The sequence below is a fragment of the Tamandua tetradactyla genome, chromosome 8 (genome assembly GCF_023851605.1).
Source record: "Tamandua tetradactyla isolate mTamTet1 chromosome 8, mTamTet1.pri, whole genome shotgun sequence".
Taxonomy (NCBI): Eukaryota; Metazoa; Chordata; class Mammalia; order Pilosa; family Myrmecophagidae; genus Tamandua; species Tamandua tetradactyla.
This window is the reverse complement of record NC_135334.1, coordinates 113,111,991-113,129,091: the sequence shown is the minus strand read 5'-3', so window position 1 is coordinate 113,129,091 and position 17,101 is coordinate 113,111,991.

Genomic DNA, 17,101 nt, shown 5'->3' with positions numbered 1-17,101 from the left:
TCTCTGTCCCCTATATGCCATTTGTGCTCATCATTATTTTGATAGTTTCTCGGGTCACATAAGGCTTTACCAGACAAACATCCACTAATTAAATATTATGCAAAATGTCCTGTTCCTCTGCAGTCTCCCATACCTGAAATATATTCTATTGAAAAATGAATCAAATGATTTTATAGATCCACTTCAATTTTAGTAAGGCCCCATAAGAGAGTGGTAGACGCTGATTTTAAAAAAAAGTCAACCTAATAAAAAGAAACCTTAAAGGGCATAGAACTAAATGTTCCTCCTGGTTGGCTATTCTAGATTACTCTATGTGTGTGCGCACGTCATTTTTTTAATTTGTGCCTTTTTTCAGTGTTCTTAAAGATTAGTGGCAACATTTAACATGCCAAACATAGCAAGCACGGAAAAGCATAACATTCAGAAGTCAACATATCTTATGCTTAATTTTCTATAGTATTGTGTTTTGTTTTTTTGCTTGGTTTTGAGGATACTTTGATCTCCACTGAAAGCAAAAATAAGAGGGAGAAAAACAGTACAGGAGACCTGCTTGGCACAGTCACGAAGGACAGATGGACAAGAGGGAGAGAAGGCCCCAGGTCAGGGACTTCCACAGCTGATTTCTCCACCCCAGACTCTGCTTTTAGTTCATGGTTTTCTTCTCTCTTCTGCCCAGTGAGTGGCCTTCTCTGGGGAAGGGACCAGCGCCCCCTTCTTTATCAGCATCTCCTGGAGGGCCAACACCTCCACCTGGGCCTCCTTCAACACCTGAGTGACTTTCTCCTTTGCTACATCGAGTTTCTCTTCTGCTTGGAGCTTCAGTGCTCGGTATCTTGGGCCTTCCTTTTCAATTTGTAGTATGTAATCCTCAACACGCTGGAGCAATTCTTCATTCCAGCAATTGCTTTCAGTCCCTTCTTTTATTTCTCAGATTGCTTGCAAAGGTCAGAGAAAGATGTGTCCACAGAGTTCAGGCCTGTACGAAGTGGATCTTTTTCTTTCAGAGCCTTCTAGATTTCGAAGGTTCTGGCAAACTTCTGGGTCTGAGCCTCCTCGTCACCTGGAGTCTGATCCCTAAAACCTGTGCATGATCTCGCCCTCTGCAGGCATTTCTGGGTGGGGGAGCCTCAGCCTGGCTTTTCAATTCCAGGCTCTCGCTGCACCCACATCCGGGGGCCTCTGGCTGTGTGGCACGTCCACGGTGCTGCTGGCAGGTAGGCCCACGGGCCCCACGACAGAGCACTCATGGAAAGGTCCGTCCCAGGAGAATCCAAAACTCCAAAGAAATCCAACTCCACCTGCTCTCCTTCGGGCTGTTCATTGGCAGCGTGAATGTGTTTGTCTCCTGGCCATGGGGACCAATTTATTACAGCTGTCTCTCAGGAATGGGCCATATTTGAGATGTAAAGACCGTTTTCTCAAGGCAGACTCCAGTGAGGAAGTTCTGAACTGCTCCAAATGACCTACATCAGCCCTTGTGCCTAAATCTGCACCTAAATCTCTAAAGCACTTCTCTCCCGGGGCCACAGCAGGCTCCAGCCCTCGCTGAGCAGGGGACGGCACTGGCGAAGTGGTCCAAGCAAGAAAATTGTACGATTGTCTAGTTTTTCTTGAATTGGGCTTTTATGTCTTTACTCAATTTGGGTGTTTAGTGATTTGCCAGAAAGTCAAACAACTCTTCGTATACTAAGCTAGAGAACGCGTTGTAGAGCCAAATGAGCATGAAAGTGTATTTTTTTTTTTTTTAATAATGCTTTTGCTTTGGTTCCCCCTCTATTATCCAAGCCATTAAGATTTTATAATCTTGGCCAAATTAAAGTTCATCTAATATCTTAATTTAGATATTAGGTATCTAATTTAGAGATCTTGATTTAGGTATCTTAATTTCTCGTCAATTGTTTGAAGGTAACTTGTACTAGCAGAGCAGGTGACTAGCTCTGTAATTAAAACTCCATGATAACTGTTCATTCAAGTCAAATAAAATTCTTTGCCTTCCCCAGATCCTTTTCACGTGGGCAGCTATCAACAGTCCTCCACGGGGGTTCTCAAGCTTAAGGGAGCAATAGGATCACAAGGAGAGCCTATTAGAGCCCCGTCCGCAGAGTTCCTGATTAAATGGGGTTGGGGTATGTGGGAACTTGCATCTCTAACTGAAGTTCTTAGGTGATGCTGAGGCTGCTGGTGTAAGGATAGATACTAAAGAGAAATAAGAGAAAATTTAAAAATAAGAAAAAATTTCATTCACCCCAGTGCAAAGAAAAGAGAAGAGATTTACTGCCCCCCCTTTTCTTGGAGTACTGTAGAAAATTTTTAATTGTCCCTGCCTCTTTGAAATGTATGTAGATATTTTCATGAGATAAATAAGGTTTCTGCCAATTTTATAACCCAGGATTGATTCCCCCAGGACCCGGGAGCCCGTTCTTTGAAGTTGCTCTATCCAGCTCAGTCATTCAAAAATAACAGCGGTCTTGGCTTTGTAAATGCCAGCAGATGACCATACTGGTTTAAAAAGAAAAGAGGAGTGGCTGGCAAAATTACCACCCTAAAATTAACATGCAGCCAAAAGCCAATAAAGCCAGTCTGATTTCTGAATAAAGCACCAGTTCTTCGGAGGGTTGCTTTAAGAAAGCAGAGCTCTGAGTACACAGCGCAGCCGAAAATAAAATAAAAAACCCAACTGCAGCTCATTCCTGTCAAAGAGACTTACTGCTTTCGACCCAATTTATCATTCTATGGTACAAATCAGCATCACTACAGTGTGTTTCAAATTAATTAAAAGACATTTCTTTCCATCCAAGGTATAATCAAGGCAATTTACTTCCAAACATAATCAAGAAGTTATGAAGAGAAAGATTAACCATATGAGGAGTTTTTTCATGTGTGAAGGTAATTGATTTTCACATCACTTTTTTAGGTTTCAAATGAGATTCTAAAAGGCTGGGTTTTCCAGAATATCTCAACTTAGCAGAATTTTGAGGTACTCCTTCAAAGCAGATCACACTTTCTACCAAAAAAGAGCTCCCAGGCCATAGAGGGCAATGGGGCACTGAGATAATGAGTTTGTTATGGGGCCACCAGCGGCTATATTCAGAGTTCCTGGGAGCCTTAGCCAGAACTCCTTTTGAATACTCAGAAGAGGGCAAAAAGCATGATGAGATGTTCTGTCTCTCACCAAAGCTTGGAGCTGTGTATTTTAAAAGCCCAGGTGGGGGCAGGATCATTAGCAGTTCTTAGAATGGGAGAGCAATAGGGAGGGAAAAATGCTAGCCAGGTTTGTTCATCCCCAATTCTCTGGAAAAAATGGTTCATTTGCAAAATTCACTTCCATAAAGAGGCTCAGTACACTCTACCCTGAGCCAAATAAGAGCACATTCAGACAATAGAAGCAGCTGCCTCCATTGCAACTGGGGGCTCTAAAAGGCTTCCCTGGTCCCAAATCTCTTTATTCCAGCACTTCCATGGCCCCTTAAATTTCCTTCTCAGTCGCTCCAGCAAATCCTCACATGACATGGACTATTGCAGGAGAGTAACATAAGCAGTCATTACCCACATTTTTGCAATTTCTTGAAGAATACAGAGGGCTCCTTTTTATCGTATGCATCACCACACCTTTCTGAAGTCCATATTTTGAAAGATGTTGCCAAATAGCATGTATTAACAATCCTTTGCCTCCCCCCCGCTTTTTTTTTAAATTAACGGGCCTAGAAAATGCCAATGTAAGCTCTGCTTACACATGCTGACTCAGGAGATAGATCCCCAAGTTCCAATACTGATTAATCTTAAAAAGTTTCTCTGTGACTCAGTTTCCTCATCTGTAAAATAGAGATAATGCCTATATGTGGCTTGTGAGGTTTTATGAGAATGAGATGACTTAATATATACGAACTTCTTAGAACAGTGCTTGGCACAACAGGCTGTGTAAGTCTGTCATATAAGTCTAAGCTATTATGTTTAACGGGGGTGCAGGGAACAAAGCAGGTTCCCAAGCTTCTCTCCAAACCTCATGAGTCAGAATCTGTAAAGCTGTGTCTTCCCAGGTGATTCTGACGATGTATAACAGCTTTGGGAATCATGGATGGGCAAGAGTCACGTGATTATCTCATTTAAAATCTCTCCACACTGGCACAGGAAAAGACAGCTGGGCAGACCTAGAACAGGGGTTCTCAAGTGGTTCTCACTTTTGCCCCTCAGGAGACATTTAGCTTTGTCTACAGATGTTTCTGATTATCACAACGGGGGCAAGGGGGGATGATTGTGCAATTGTCTAGTTTCTCTCGAGTTTGACTTTTATAGCATTACTCAATTGGGGTGTTTTGTGATTTGCCAGAAAATCAAGCAACTCTTCGTATATTAAATTAGAGCCAAATGAACATGAAAGTGCTTTTTCTAAAAAAAATAATAATGATTTTGCTTTGGGTCCCCTCTTTTATCCAAGTCATTTCGATTTTATCAACTGAAAAAGGCCAGAAATGCTGCTAAACTTCTTGCAGTGCACAGGGCAGCCCCACCCCACCCCAACAAAGAGTCATCTGACCAAAGAGGTCAGTAATACCCAGATTGAAAAACCCTGCTCCAGCCCAGTGCTTCTCAAACCTTAATGTGCCTACAAATCACCTGGCAGATCTTGATGAAATTTATATTCTGTATACGCGGATTTAGGACGAGGCCTATTCACCAGGGAATCTATTCGCATAGTCTCGCATCCCTCCCCAGACCTGCTGGATCAAAATCTGCAGTTTAACAATATCCCCAGGTAAAATGCATGCATGTTAAAGTGTAAGTAAACTTTTCTAAAGTTACTCTAGAAAATCCAATCAGACTGGAGCTAATTCGCAGAAAAGAAAGCTATTTTTCAGAAGGATTGACAAAGAGAAAACGAATAGTACTTCAATTATTTTTTCATTTAAATGTGTTGGAGAATTCTAGGGATTTCAGTAGATGAGTCGCCTGAATCAGATTATTCAGACCAGATGGTCAAAGTAGGGTTTAGTGTTCCTTAGACAAAGCCAGCAAAATCCTTAAGGGTTCAGAGAAACAAACAAACAAAGCAAAGGAAAGAAGGGCAGATGCAAGGAAGGAAGGGAGGAAAGGAGAGACGGAGGGAAGAAAGGAGGGAGGAAGGCAGGAAAAGAAAACAAAAGGAAAAGTAGACAGTGAGTTTGGGAAATGCTCACTACTAAGTTAAGACGAATTATTTTCTTTAATACACAATCCTGAATATGCAAATATGCACTTTAAAATGCAAAAGGAGATTATTTTTCATATTTGATCATAGAAGCTTTTATAGAGCATTTCAAGGCCTTGATATTCTAAGGACTTTACCTTTGGAAATGCTGGTCTAAATAAATCATTCAATTTACTGGAGCTTTGAAAGTAAATTTGCTGCCATGTATACATCTTTCCAGACTACTTCACTTGGAAGTATATCTTTGGAGCCAGAAGCTGACACTTTCACCACCTAGCATAGACTAGACACAGTCCTGGGCACCGTATGTGTATTTTCTCTGGTACTCATGGCAACCCTGCAAGGGAGGAAATAACCCAGTTCACACATGAGAAAAATGAGGCATGAAGCGGCTGATAAATTTGCCCAAAGCCATGTATCTTGGTAAAGCTTGATATCCTCTCCTAGCGCATCTGATGAGGCTTTGCTTCTGAGACACAAGATTAGGAAATCAAGAGCTCAGACCTGATTCAAGTCCTGGCTAAAGACGTCTGCTTTCCTTCAGTCCAAGGTCCTCTTTGCTAGTCAATGACGTGACCTCTGTCTCAAATTCTAACCCACTCTCCTCATTTTCTTACCTCTAACATTTCTACTTTGCTCCAAGTCCTCTTCTGTGGCCAACATTCACAGGTATATCTACCTCCTTCTTTCCCACAGATAATCCCCCAGGATGCAGACCCCCAGCTTTAGAGTTCTCGCTTCACTCTCAGGTTGCCCAGATGGGATACGTCACCACCTCTAATTCCCTACTTGAAAAGAAGCCCACCCAACAAATCAAAGTATTGGTAGGGGTGGGCCATGGTGGCTCAGCAGGCAGTTCTTGCCTGCCATGCCCAAAACACAGGTTTGATTCCCAGTACCTGCCCATGCAAAAAAAAAAAAAAGAGCATTGGCAGTTCTACAGCTGCTACCTGGGGTATCCCCTTACCCCACTCTAGTCTGAAGATTTGGCCTCTGTCATCATGTCTGAGTACCAGGTGACCCTTACACTGGACTTGACTCAGTAGCCTACCATGTCATGCAATCCTCTGCATTCATTACCCCCGTCCCATCGTCAGGTACATTTGCCTACAACACTCTGTTGAGCATACCTGCTTCATCTGGGCACCATGCTAAATGCTTACACATCATCCTTTTAACCCTCACAGCATCACTATGAAGTAGGTAGTATTACTCCACTTTGAAGATGAGTAAATTATTTACACTATCACTCCACAAATATTTGCTGAACTCAAACTCTGCCCTTCCTGACCCCAAAGCTCATCATCTTAACTGCTAAGCCCTGAAAACTTTCCACTAATTTAATTAAATGCTTGTAAATTCCTACTGGAAGTGGGTGGAGGCAGGGGGTACAGACTAATCATGCTTGTTGCTTGGTTTCTTCATAAAGGCACCTCATGAAGGTTTCTTGGCAAATATTTCTAACATCAGATGTGCAAATTGAGGAAAGCTGCAATGGCCTGCAATTGTACTTTTCCAGTCCAAATTCACAACTGAACAGAACTTTGGTTTATGTCAAAACAGGAGTCTAAAAACAAGTTCACAAGCTCCAATTTCACAGAGATGCGGATTGTTGATGAAAGTTGAGCAAAATTACAACACTAAGAAATGAGCACTGTAAAAATTCACCCACAACCTCAACTGCATTTGTGGCAGAAAAATCAGCCAATGGATCTAGGCTTCTGCATCCTCTGGGATTTTCTTCCTTAGGACACCAGTTAATTCATCTCTAAAATGAGAGAATTCAATAAAGCAGTTGCTGTAGTGCCTTCCAACTCCAAATTTTATGGCTTTCTGAAATGGCAAGACCCATTTCCAGCTACCCGTTGGGAGCAGCTTACACCACATTCCTTGGAAGGAGACATAGTTAAACTGGCCTTCTCCACACATAAGTTTTCTATTACCTATTCAAGCTCAGTTTTATTAATTCTTTCTATAATGTGCACCACTGGAATTACTCTATTTGCTTCTTACTTTCACTTTTCAGATTCTCACAAGAGTCAGGCAAGTCAGGCGAGTCCTGGAGCCTCCATGACTCACTTGTGATTGCAAGAAGCCAAAGTAAGACTCAGCAAGCCCTAGCACTGTTCTCCCCCAAATACCCTCAACTCGTCACGTGACACCATGATGTATACCTTTCTCACTTAGAAAAGCAATGACATTGTCTATTGTCCTAAATCAATGCTTTTAACATTATTTGGAGTGAAGGACCAGTTTTGTTTTGTTTTGTTTTTAAAATTCCAAACCAGCTCAGAATACTTCAAAAAAATACAATAAAAATAAAGTTCTAGAAAAATGAAATGTTATTGGATACCACAGCAACTTCAAATTGCTAAAAAAGTTTCTAAATGCATACTCTCCTTTTCTGAGCTTATCTCACCAGGGACTAGTACCAAACAGTTCATAGCAGTTTATATAACCACAGAGGTCTGTGAAACACACTGAGTACTGTCCCCCTAAATCTGCATCCTCCTCATTTCAATTCCAGACATTAATAGGCAATTACTATGTCTACACTAGGTGCTATAAGTACTAGTGATGGTTACGCAACTGGCTTAAAATTACTTTCACATGCTGAGATGAGTAAGAATGAGACTGGGCAAGTTATAGTGCTATGAAATAATCCATAGATTTTTTTAGCTTTTTTATTGTATAGTATAACATATATGCAAAGCAAAGAAATATAAAAGCAACAGTTTTCAAAGCACTCTTCAGTAGTGGTTACAGGACAGATCCCAAAGTTTGTCGTGGCTACCGTATGATCCTCTCATATTTTCCCTTCTAGCTGCTCCAGAATAGAGGAGGCTAGAGGGCTTAAATATGTTATCATCATCACAATCACCATTTTTTCCTTCTTTTTTTGTGAAAAATAACATATATACAAAAAAGCTATAAGTTTCAAAGCACAGCACCACAATTAGTTGTAGAACATATTTCAGACTTTGACATGGGTTACAATTTCACAATTTTAGGTTTTTACTTCTAGCTGCTCTAAAATACTGGACACTAAAGGAGATATCAATTGAATGATTCAGCATTCATATTCATTTGTTAAATCCTATCTTCACTGTATAACTCAACCATCACCTTTGATTTTTCCATACATCTCTTTAGGGTTGTTTGGGCTATGGCAATTCTCAATTTTTTATATTAGAAGAGTCTGTCACCCTTATATGGAGTAGGGAGACAGAGCTATCTGATGTTCTGGAGAGGTTGGGCTAAGTTTCAGGACTTATCTGGACCAGGGACCCATTTGGAGGTTATAGATTTCTGGAAGGTTCCTCTAGCGCATGGAACCCTTGTGGAATCTTATATATTGCCCTAGGTGTTCTTTAGGATTGGCTAGAATAGTCCTGGTTTGGGATTGGCAGGTTATGATAGGTAGTAAGGTCTACCTGAGGCTTGCTTAAGAGTGACCTTCAGAGTAGCCTCTCGACTCAATTTGAACTCTCTCTGCCACTGATAGTTTATTAATTACACTTCATTTCCCCCTTTTGGTCAGGGTGGAATTGTGATCCCATGGTGCCAGGTCTGGATTCATCCCTGGAAGTCATCTCCCACATCTCCAGGGAGACTTTCACATAGAGGGGTGGCAATGATTTCACTTGCAGTTGGGCTTAGAGAGACTGAGGCCACATCTGAGCAACAACAGAGGTCCTCCAGAAGTAACTCCTAGTCATGCCTATAGGTAGTCTAAGCCTCTCTGCTACCTACATAAGCTTCACAAGAGTAAGCCTCATGATTGAGGGTGTGGCCTATTGATTTGGATGTCCCAAAAGTTTGACCCAGTATCAGGGGATTCCCTGATGGTAAGGTTTAATAGTTTCATAGTCTTTCTCCCCTCTCTCAGGGACTTTGCCAATACTTTCTGATTATCTGCTTAATAGACTCTAAGATGTTTCCAGACATTACAAAAATCTATGCAGGATTAAAGGACCCATTTCTTATTCTGTGCTCCCTGTGTTTCAGTTGTTCAAATGATTCTGTACAGATAGGTTGAATTAGATTATGCACTACAGAAATTTTAGTTCTGGATCCCATTGGTCTCAAAGAGTATGTGTGGTTCTAAAACATAGACACTGTCTTCTTTACCCCTATGTTCTGAATTACTTTAACCCCAACCTGTTCGGCTTCATTCTTATCTCTAAATAGTAGGTTATATATATAAAACAGCCTCTCAAAATCCAGAAATATTAATCACCACTCCGGACATAATGTCTGCTCTAAAAACTTACAATCTAGGCCCCTGTTTCCTTATAAGCATTTTTAAAAGATGACCACACCATTGTTGTTTTGTTTCTGGCTTATTTTGTCTCACCAAATGTCTCACATGTTCATTCACATCGTTGCATGCTTCACGACATTGTTCCTTTTTGTGGCAGCACAGCCTTCGTTCATAAGTATACACCATCATTCGCCAATCTACTTCTCCGTCAGTGCATCCTTCAGCCACCCTCATTCATCGGGCACCATGTAGAGAGCCCAAAGTCCACAGTCCATCAACATTCTCAATTTTAGATAATTTCATTGTTCCCAGGAGAAAGAACCAATAAACACACCCTTGCCAAATAGGAAATTTAAACGTCCTCTTAACTCTTGTTCCTCACCCCATTATTTACCTCTGCTGTTTCTGTGGTAGCTCTGATGGTTTCCTTTTGCATGTAGCTCATAGCATGCGATAGCAGTTTTTCCCCTATACTCTGGACTTAAACACTCTTTATTCAAGAATCGATCTTTGAATTAATTCTTACAAGAACTCATTCATATTCTTAGTGTGAGTCAGTGGGACACATAAGTCTATACAACCCCTTTCAATCTTGTTCATCTTCAATATGGTAATATTACTTCTAGACCCACTAGAGAGCCACCTTCACTCCTATCTATTCCCTTACACTGGAGTTCAACCTCATTAGCTAACGGTTCACCCATTTCTAGTTTCTATGTAGCTCTAAGTTCCCTATATTCAGTATTATAAGCCTCTGATTCTACTTTTAGGCTGGTCATAAAAGTGGAATCATAATGCATCATATCCTTTTCTGTCTGGCTAATTTCCCTCAGCATTATGTCCTCAAGGCTCATCCATCTTGTCATGTGCTTCAGGAAGTCATTTTGTCTTACTGCTGCATAATATTCCATTGTATGTATATACCACATTTTGTTGATCCACTCATCTGTTGATGGGCATTTGGTTTGTTTCCATCTTTTGGCGATTGAATAATGCTGCTATGAACATCGGTGTGCAGATGTCTGTTTGTGTTGTGGCTTTCAGCTTTTCTGGGAATATACCAAGTAGTGCTATTGCTGGGTCCTAAGGCAACTCGATATTTAGTTTCCTAAGGAACCACCAAACAGTCTTCCCTAGTGGCTGTGCCATTATACATTCCCACCAGCAGTGCCTAAGTGTCCCAGTTTCTCTACGTCCTCTACAACATTTATAGTTTCCTGTTTGTTTAATTAATAGCAGCCATTCTTATAGATGTGAGGTGGCATCTCATTGTAGTCTTGATCTGCATTTCCCTTATAGCCAATGAAAATGAGCACCTTTTCATGTACTTTTGAGCCATCTGTATTTGCTCTTCAGAAAAATGCTTATTCATATCTTTAGCCCATTTTATAATTGGGTTGTTTGTTCTTTAGTTGTTGCGTTGCATGGTTTCTTTGTATATACAGGAAATCAAACTTTTGTCCAATATGTAATTTCCAAAATTTTCTCCCATTGAGTTGGCTGCCTCTGCACCTTTTTGACAAGATCTTTTGAGGTGCAGAAGCATTTGATTTTGAGGAGTTCCCATTTATCTGTTTTTTCTTTTGTTGCTTGTGCTTTGGGTGTAAAGTTGAGGAAGCTACCTCCTATTACTAGGTCTTGAAGATGTTTCCCTATATTTTCTTCCAGAAGCTTTATGGAGCTAGTTCTTATATTTAGGTGTTTGATCCACTTTGAGTTAATTTTTGTGTAGGGTGTAAAATAGGGGTCCTCTTTCATTCTCTTAGCTATTGATATACAGTCCTTCCATGCCCAATCATTGAAAAGACTATTTTCTCCCAGTTCAGAGGATAGGGGGGCCTTGTTAAAAATCAGTTGACCCATAGGTTTTTACTTGAAAAGAAGATACCATCTGTCTTGAGAGGTATCACATCCAAGTCAGAGAACACAATGCTTCATTTAATATCATGATGTATTAGTTTTGGAAGTTTCAGATAGATCCCAACCCCCAATTAATACTTTTTTTCTCTATCCTGGTTTTAAACCTTAGAGGTTGAAAGAGAAGCCTGTAATGAAAAACCTGGGATTCAGCCTCAAATCCTCTCCTCCCCTCACCCTCCCCATATCTAATCCCTCACTGAGTCCCATCAGTTCTATCTCAAAAAGGGGTCCAGAATCCATCTCCTTCTCTCCACCTCCGCCATTAGCAGCCCAGCCCAGCCCCTGTCAACTCACACCTGGATTGCTGCACAACTAGCCACTTCGCCTATCTCCCTGTTCCTTCTCTTGACCCCATCTCAACACCGCAGAATTGATTTCTTAAACACATGAAGCCATGGCTTCCCATAACGCTGAGATTAGCATCCAGCTCCGCACTGTGGATGACAACACCCATGCCTTCTCTGGACACACCCTATCTCTCTGGCCCTATCTCCAACAGCCTGTGCTGCCCCTCACACTCCAGCCACACCCACCTTCCTTTTGATCCTCAGGCCACCAGGCTTATTCACACCTTAGGTCTTTGTCCTGGCTGTGTGCTCAGCCTGAAACATTCCTTCCCCAGGTCTGAATGCATCTTGTCATTCCAGGTTCAAGCTATCTGTGACCTCCCCAATGATGGTTCCCCTCACCATCCAAATCCTCTCTTTCACGTCACGCACACTCGTGTGCACGTATCATTAACATGTGATCTGTTTTGTTCACAAATGCAACTCCACAGTGTTAGTGGCTGGTACATCATAAGCACTCTTTAAACACATGATTGGCTATAGCAAAACTTTCAGCACTGCCCAGGAATGTGTGCTTCTTTGTTACTTAGGAGTATGAAAAATAATTCATTCATTTTTTTTAAAGGAAACAAAAGAAGCAGAGGGCTTGTTTGCTGATTTACTTGGGATTTAATTAAATGAAGAATTTTGATGAAAAGAAGAAAAATATTGTAGTACATTATGGTGCTAATGTGTGAGGGTTTCCATTGTTTACTCCATCTCCTGCCTGGGGTTTTATTAATGAGCCAACTATCTTGTGTATGTGATAATGTATTACAATGAGTTCCATTTGGTTGTGGGTCAAGATAAAATAGTCCAGTGTAATTTAAATGAAATGACGTTTGCCTGATAAATGGCAGACTCATTTAACATGTGCTTCTCTACTTACACACTTTAGCTATACACCCCCAAGTTGAACAAGCCAAGCCTCCCTCCCGTCTAGCTTGTGGGAAGGGGTAGATGCACCAGCTGCTCAGAAATCTAATTTGACCTCTAGAAAAAGGAATCAAGATGGCCCCTCAAACAGCCCCATGTTACAAAGACTCTCCACTGGGCCTGGCAGCATTTGAACGGTAGCAGGTCTTGACAGCGATCTCTGATTTTCTGAAAAGCCAGGCAGGTATTCACCACCTGGTTATTTCTCAGAAGCAGCTCCTTGGCCCAGAGCAGAGCACCAGTCCCAAAGAGGAGGCATTCCCCTCCAACAGACCACCTTCAAAGGCTGGCAGTGCCCCACGCCCACCTGTGCTAACTGTCAGCTCCCACAAGAGGACTCACGGGGTGGGAATGCCCCTGTTATCTCCAGCTTTCATCGCTGAGGTCTAGAGGAGCTGTTCTTGTGGGTTGAGAGGGATGGGGTTCAAGGGTTTCTTTGCCTCTGATGTCAACCCTTCACCACCACAGCCGAACACATGCCATCTGTGCTGCAGCAAGATGTCTAACAGGGGTGGGAGGGGCCGATGAAATATGTACATATATAGGTATTTTATCTTTGATTCTACATAATCAAGATGAGCCACCTCTCCCCAAAAGAATATTGAGCTCAACTTCTAGAAATTCTAAAGAAAGTCTACTTTCTTCTCCTTTTAACTATAAAAATTTCATTTGAGGCAATGGGTCAAGTTAATGCATTCTCAGTTCACCACTGGATTCCCCAGAGCATTACATTGACTTCTCTTCCCTGTGTCAAAATCTGCCTCTCTGGCATGTTCTACAGTATTTATTCACTCCTTTTTCCTTCTCCCATACTTTGCCTAAGATGATGCTGAACATAGAGGAGACATTCAATTGATACTTGGTATTTCCTTCATTCTTTCTATTCTGATCAATTATTGTTTAAAAATATGACTCAGATTTAGGGAAAATGCACAGTTTTTTCAAAAGTCATTTCATTTCTCATCTGGTGCATGGCATGAGAATGGGTTATTTAATTGATATTTTAGCATATCAGAGCTTCATTTCAGCACAATAAGAAATGATCACTTTGGATGCAATCTGCAAAAGTGTTTGTGATCCTTACAAATTAAAGATAATAACTAAGTAAAATACAATGGGCTCATTTGAGTTGACAAATATAGTAACCATTATATATGTGAGGATATTTTTACAGAAAACAAATACTATGGCCAGCATCTTCCACAGCCCTTGTCATGTAAGACTCATGTATCTTTATAGGTTTTGAACACAGAAACACCTCAAATCCAACACCCCATTCCCTCATCTGCAACTTGCATACATTCTTCCTTTTGTTTGTTTTAAATTAAAACCCCTTCCCCAGAGTTCTGTGCACCTGCACACAAGCAGCCAGGTGTTCTGCTGCTTCAGCACTAAACAACACACAACATGAATCTCTGTATGTTGCACTCACACTTGGTGGATTGGGGGAACAGATGCAGATGCTATAGGTAAAGCCCACAAGCCAGAGTAATACAAATGAACAGAAGTTAATTAAAACAGACAAATGCTACATATTTTGTTCCCTGAGAAAGGATATTAAACCCAAATGCAGGAATGTATATATATATACAGACATACATACATAATATATAAACATGCAAAATATAGTTTATATGCTTATAAAATAGTCACCAGAAATCATTAAGGTCAATACATCAACAAACAGGATGACACTATAACCAAGTTGTTTAAAGAAAGATATAAAAGATTCTTCAGGAACCAAAGCCTCTTCAGGAATGAGTTGACCTCTGTTTTCTGGTGCTATGTCCTCTAGAAACTGACCCACTTAAACCTAAGGGATTTAGGAAGACCATTTTTTGTACAGACGTCTGAGACCATGATTTAAAAAATAAAATAAAACAAAGCCCCAATCTGCACGATTCTAATCCTTTCCAGGTTTTCCCATCCTTGTGGGCAAAAACAAAATGAAGATGAGAATAATTAGTGCCTTTTTCTGCCTGGTTGTTAAACATCCTAATTACTTCAAGCACTATTACCACCACTTGCATATAAGCTGTCCTTTGAAAATACTTTTCAATCTAAACTAAAATTGATGTTAATTTCTTTCCAAGAATATAGCCAGTATTAACACAATCTGGAGAGTTATTGAATTTACTTTTTAAATCTTAACAGGGATGTCAATATTCTAAGTGCACACAATGGAGATAACAATCTAGTACCATCTGAAGTGGAACCAACAAAATAACTCTTTAGAAAGACTGCACATCTTTGTAGACATAAAAGACATTATAATTATATATCATGTACCATAGCCTTTATTACTGTCTTGTCATTATTTTGGTACTAAAATGTCTTCCTGTATTCCTTCATGCAAAATTTACTTACATTAGAATTACAACATTGAGTCTTTTTTTCCCCCACTTTTGCACTGGATAGAATTACTTCTTGATTCCTATCTCAATAAATCAACATTCTGGTGCAGCTTGTGCAGACATTTTTCATTAGTTTCTTTGCCATAAATTCAAAGTGTTAATAAATCATAGCATTAATTATTTGTTTCTGTAACAAAAATGTAACAAAGAAAGGAGACACTGGATAAATATTAGTTGATGTCTAAAATTTAATATGAGCCTTTATTGTGGCATTCAACCTGAATTTGGAAGTAAATGAAGCCAGTGATGAGAACCATTATGTGCAAGAGACAGTTCTTAATAAAGATGCAAGAATGAGTTTTGAGGTCCGCCCTCAGGGTTGGGGGAAAACTTGTACACGAATTACTGTAATACAAGGGAGAATATGCTGAATACCAAAGTATCACAAAATGACATCATGGTCCCGGAGAAGAAGAAATTACACCCAGTTGGGAGAATCAGAAGGGACTCATGAAGGAAGTGACCTTTTGGATGCATCTTAAAGAATGAGTAGAAATTCACTGGGCAGAAGTGAGGGGTGACCATTCAGTAAAAGAGAATAATAGGAGCAAGAGCTTGAAAGTAGAAGGAAATACTCAGGAGCCGTGAGTAGTCAATTTCGTCTGTATCATGGGACACATAGGAATAGGGTCTTCGATGTCAAATCGAGATGTTTTTAATAATTGGTAGTTTTAAAGCAACATTGGTGGAAACATGAAAATAGATGAAAGTAATGTGTACAGCAAGCTAGAAGTGAGAGAATTGAATATTTAGATATAAATTAGAAAGGAAGAAGGCTTCCAGGGAGAGATACATTAAAAAGAAGGTCTGAATAACGGCAGAGGGAATACAGAGATCGGAATCAAAAGGTTGTGTGACCCAATTCAACCATATATGTATAACAATTGGTTCTGTTTCTCTGAAGAACCCTGACTAGTAGAGGGCTCAATATATGTCTAACCAAATTGAATTGATGAAATGGACTTCCAAGTTCTTCAATTAATCAGCTTATACTTTTAGGTTTAATTCACTCAGTAAATATTTATTGAACACTGACTTTCCTCCAGGCAGTTTTAAGATGTTGAGGATACACCCTGCCCTCTTGCATTTTACATCCTAACAGGAGGGAGAGCGAGACAATAAATGAGTCAAGGTAAGGGAATCGGACGCACACTAACAGGATGGAGCTTTTTGAGAAAGGGCTCACTTTAGATAGGGTGGTCGGAGAGAGACTCCACATTTCACCTGAGATCTGAATCCTGCAAAGGATGCAGCCTGGAGACCAGGGGAAAGCCTTGTAAGCAGAAGGAAAAACAAGAGTAGAGCCCTAAGGTGGAAATAAAGCGTTGAAAAACAAAAAAGGTGGAAATGTTTGAAAAACAAAAAAAGAAAGCAACGTGGCCAGAACAGGAGAAAGGAGGAAGATGGTATTAGATAAGAACAGAGAGGCAGGTAGGGGTTACGTTAAGTAAAGGCTGGGTACACCATGATGAGAAGTGTGGATTTCTCTTCAGCATATGGAGAAATCTTTTTCTAGAAAATTCTTGAAAAAATGTCTCTTTTGTATCATTCCCTGTGCTACTGTATTCACTTACCACCACCTTGTAAGAAACAAGCAAATAAATGAATAATTTTCCATTAACTGGGTTTTTTCATATTTTAATTCAACCATACAGTCACCTAGCGCATAGGATAAAGTTCTCATTTAAAATGAAGATACAGTTCCATCTTATTCATGGGAAAAGAAAAGAGAAGCATCAATGAAGGAACTGAGGAAATTCAACATCGGACTGAAAATTTTTTCTCCATCTTGAGTCACTCCACATAAGATGGGTCCTGAAATGGTAAGATTGCTCAGTGTCAATTGAGCACTGAACTAGTGAGAGCTGGCTTGAAGTGATATTTTCTCCACTTAAGTTCGTTTGTGTTGCAACTGTCACATTATTTCAAGATACTTTAAAAATGCTCATGTTTTTCTCTTCCGTTTTGGTGTCTACACTCAGATGCTTCTCCCTACTTTTATTCTTTATTCATCTTACTTGTACTGCCATTACCTGACCCAGGTGGGCATCACCCA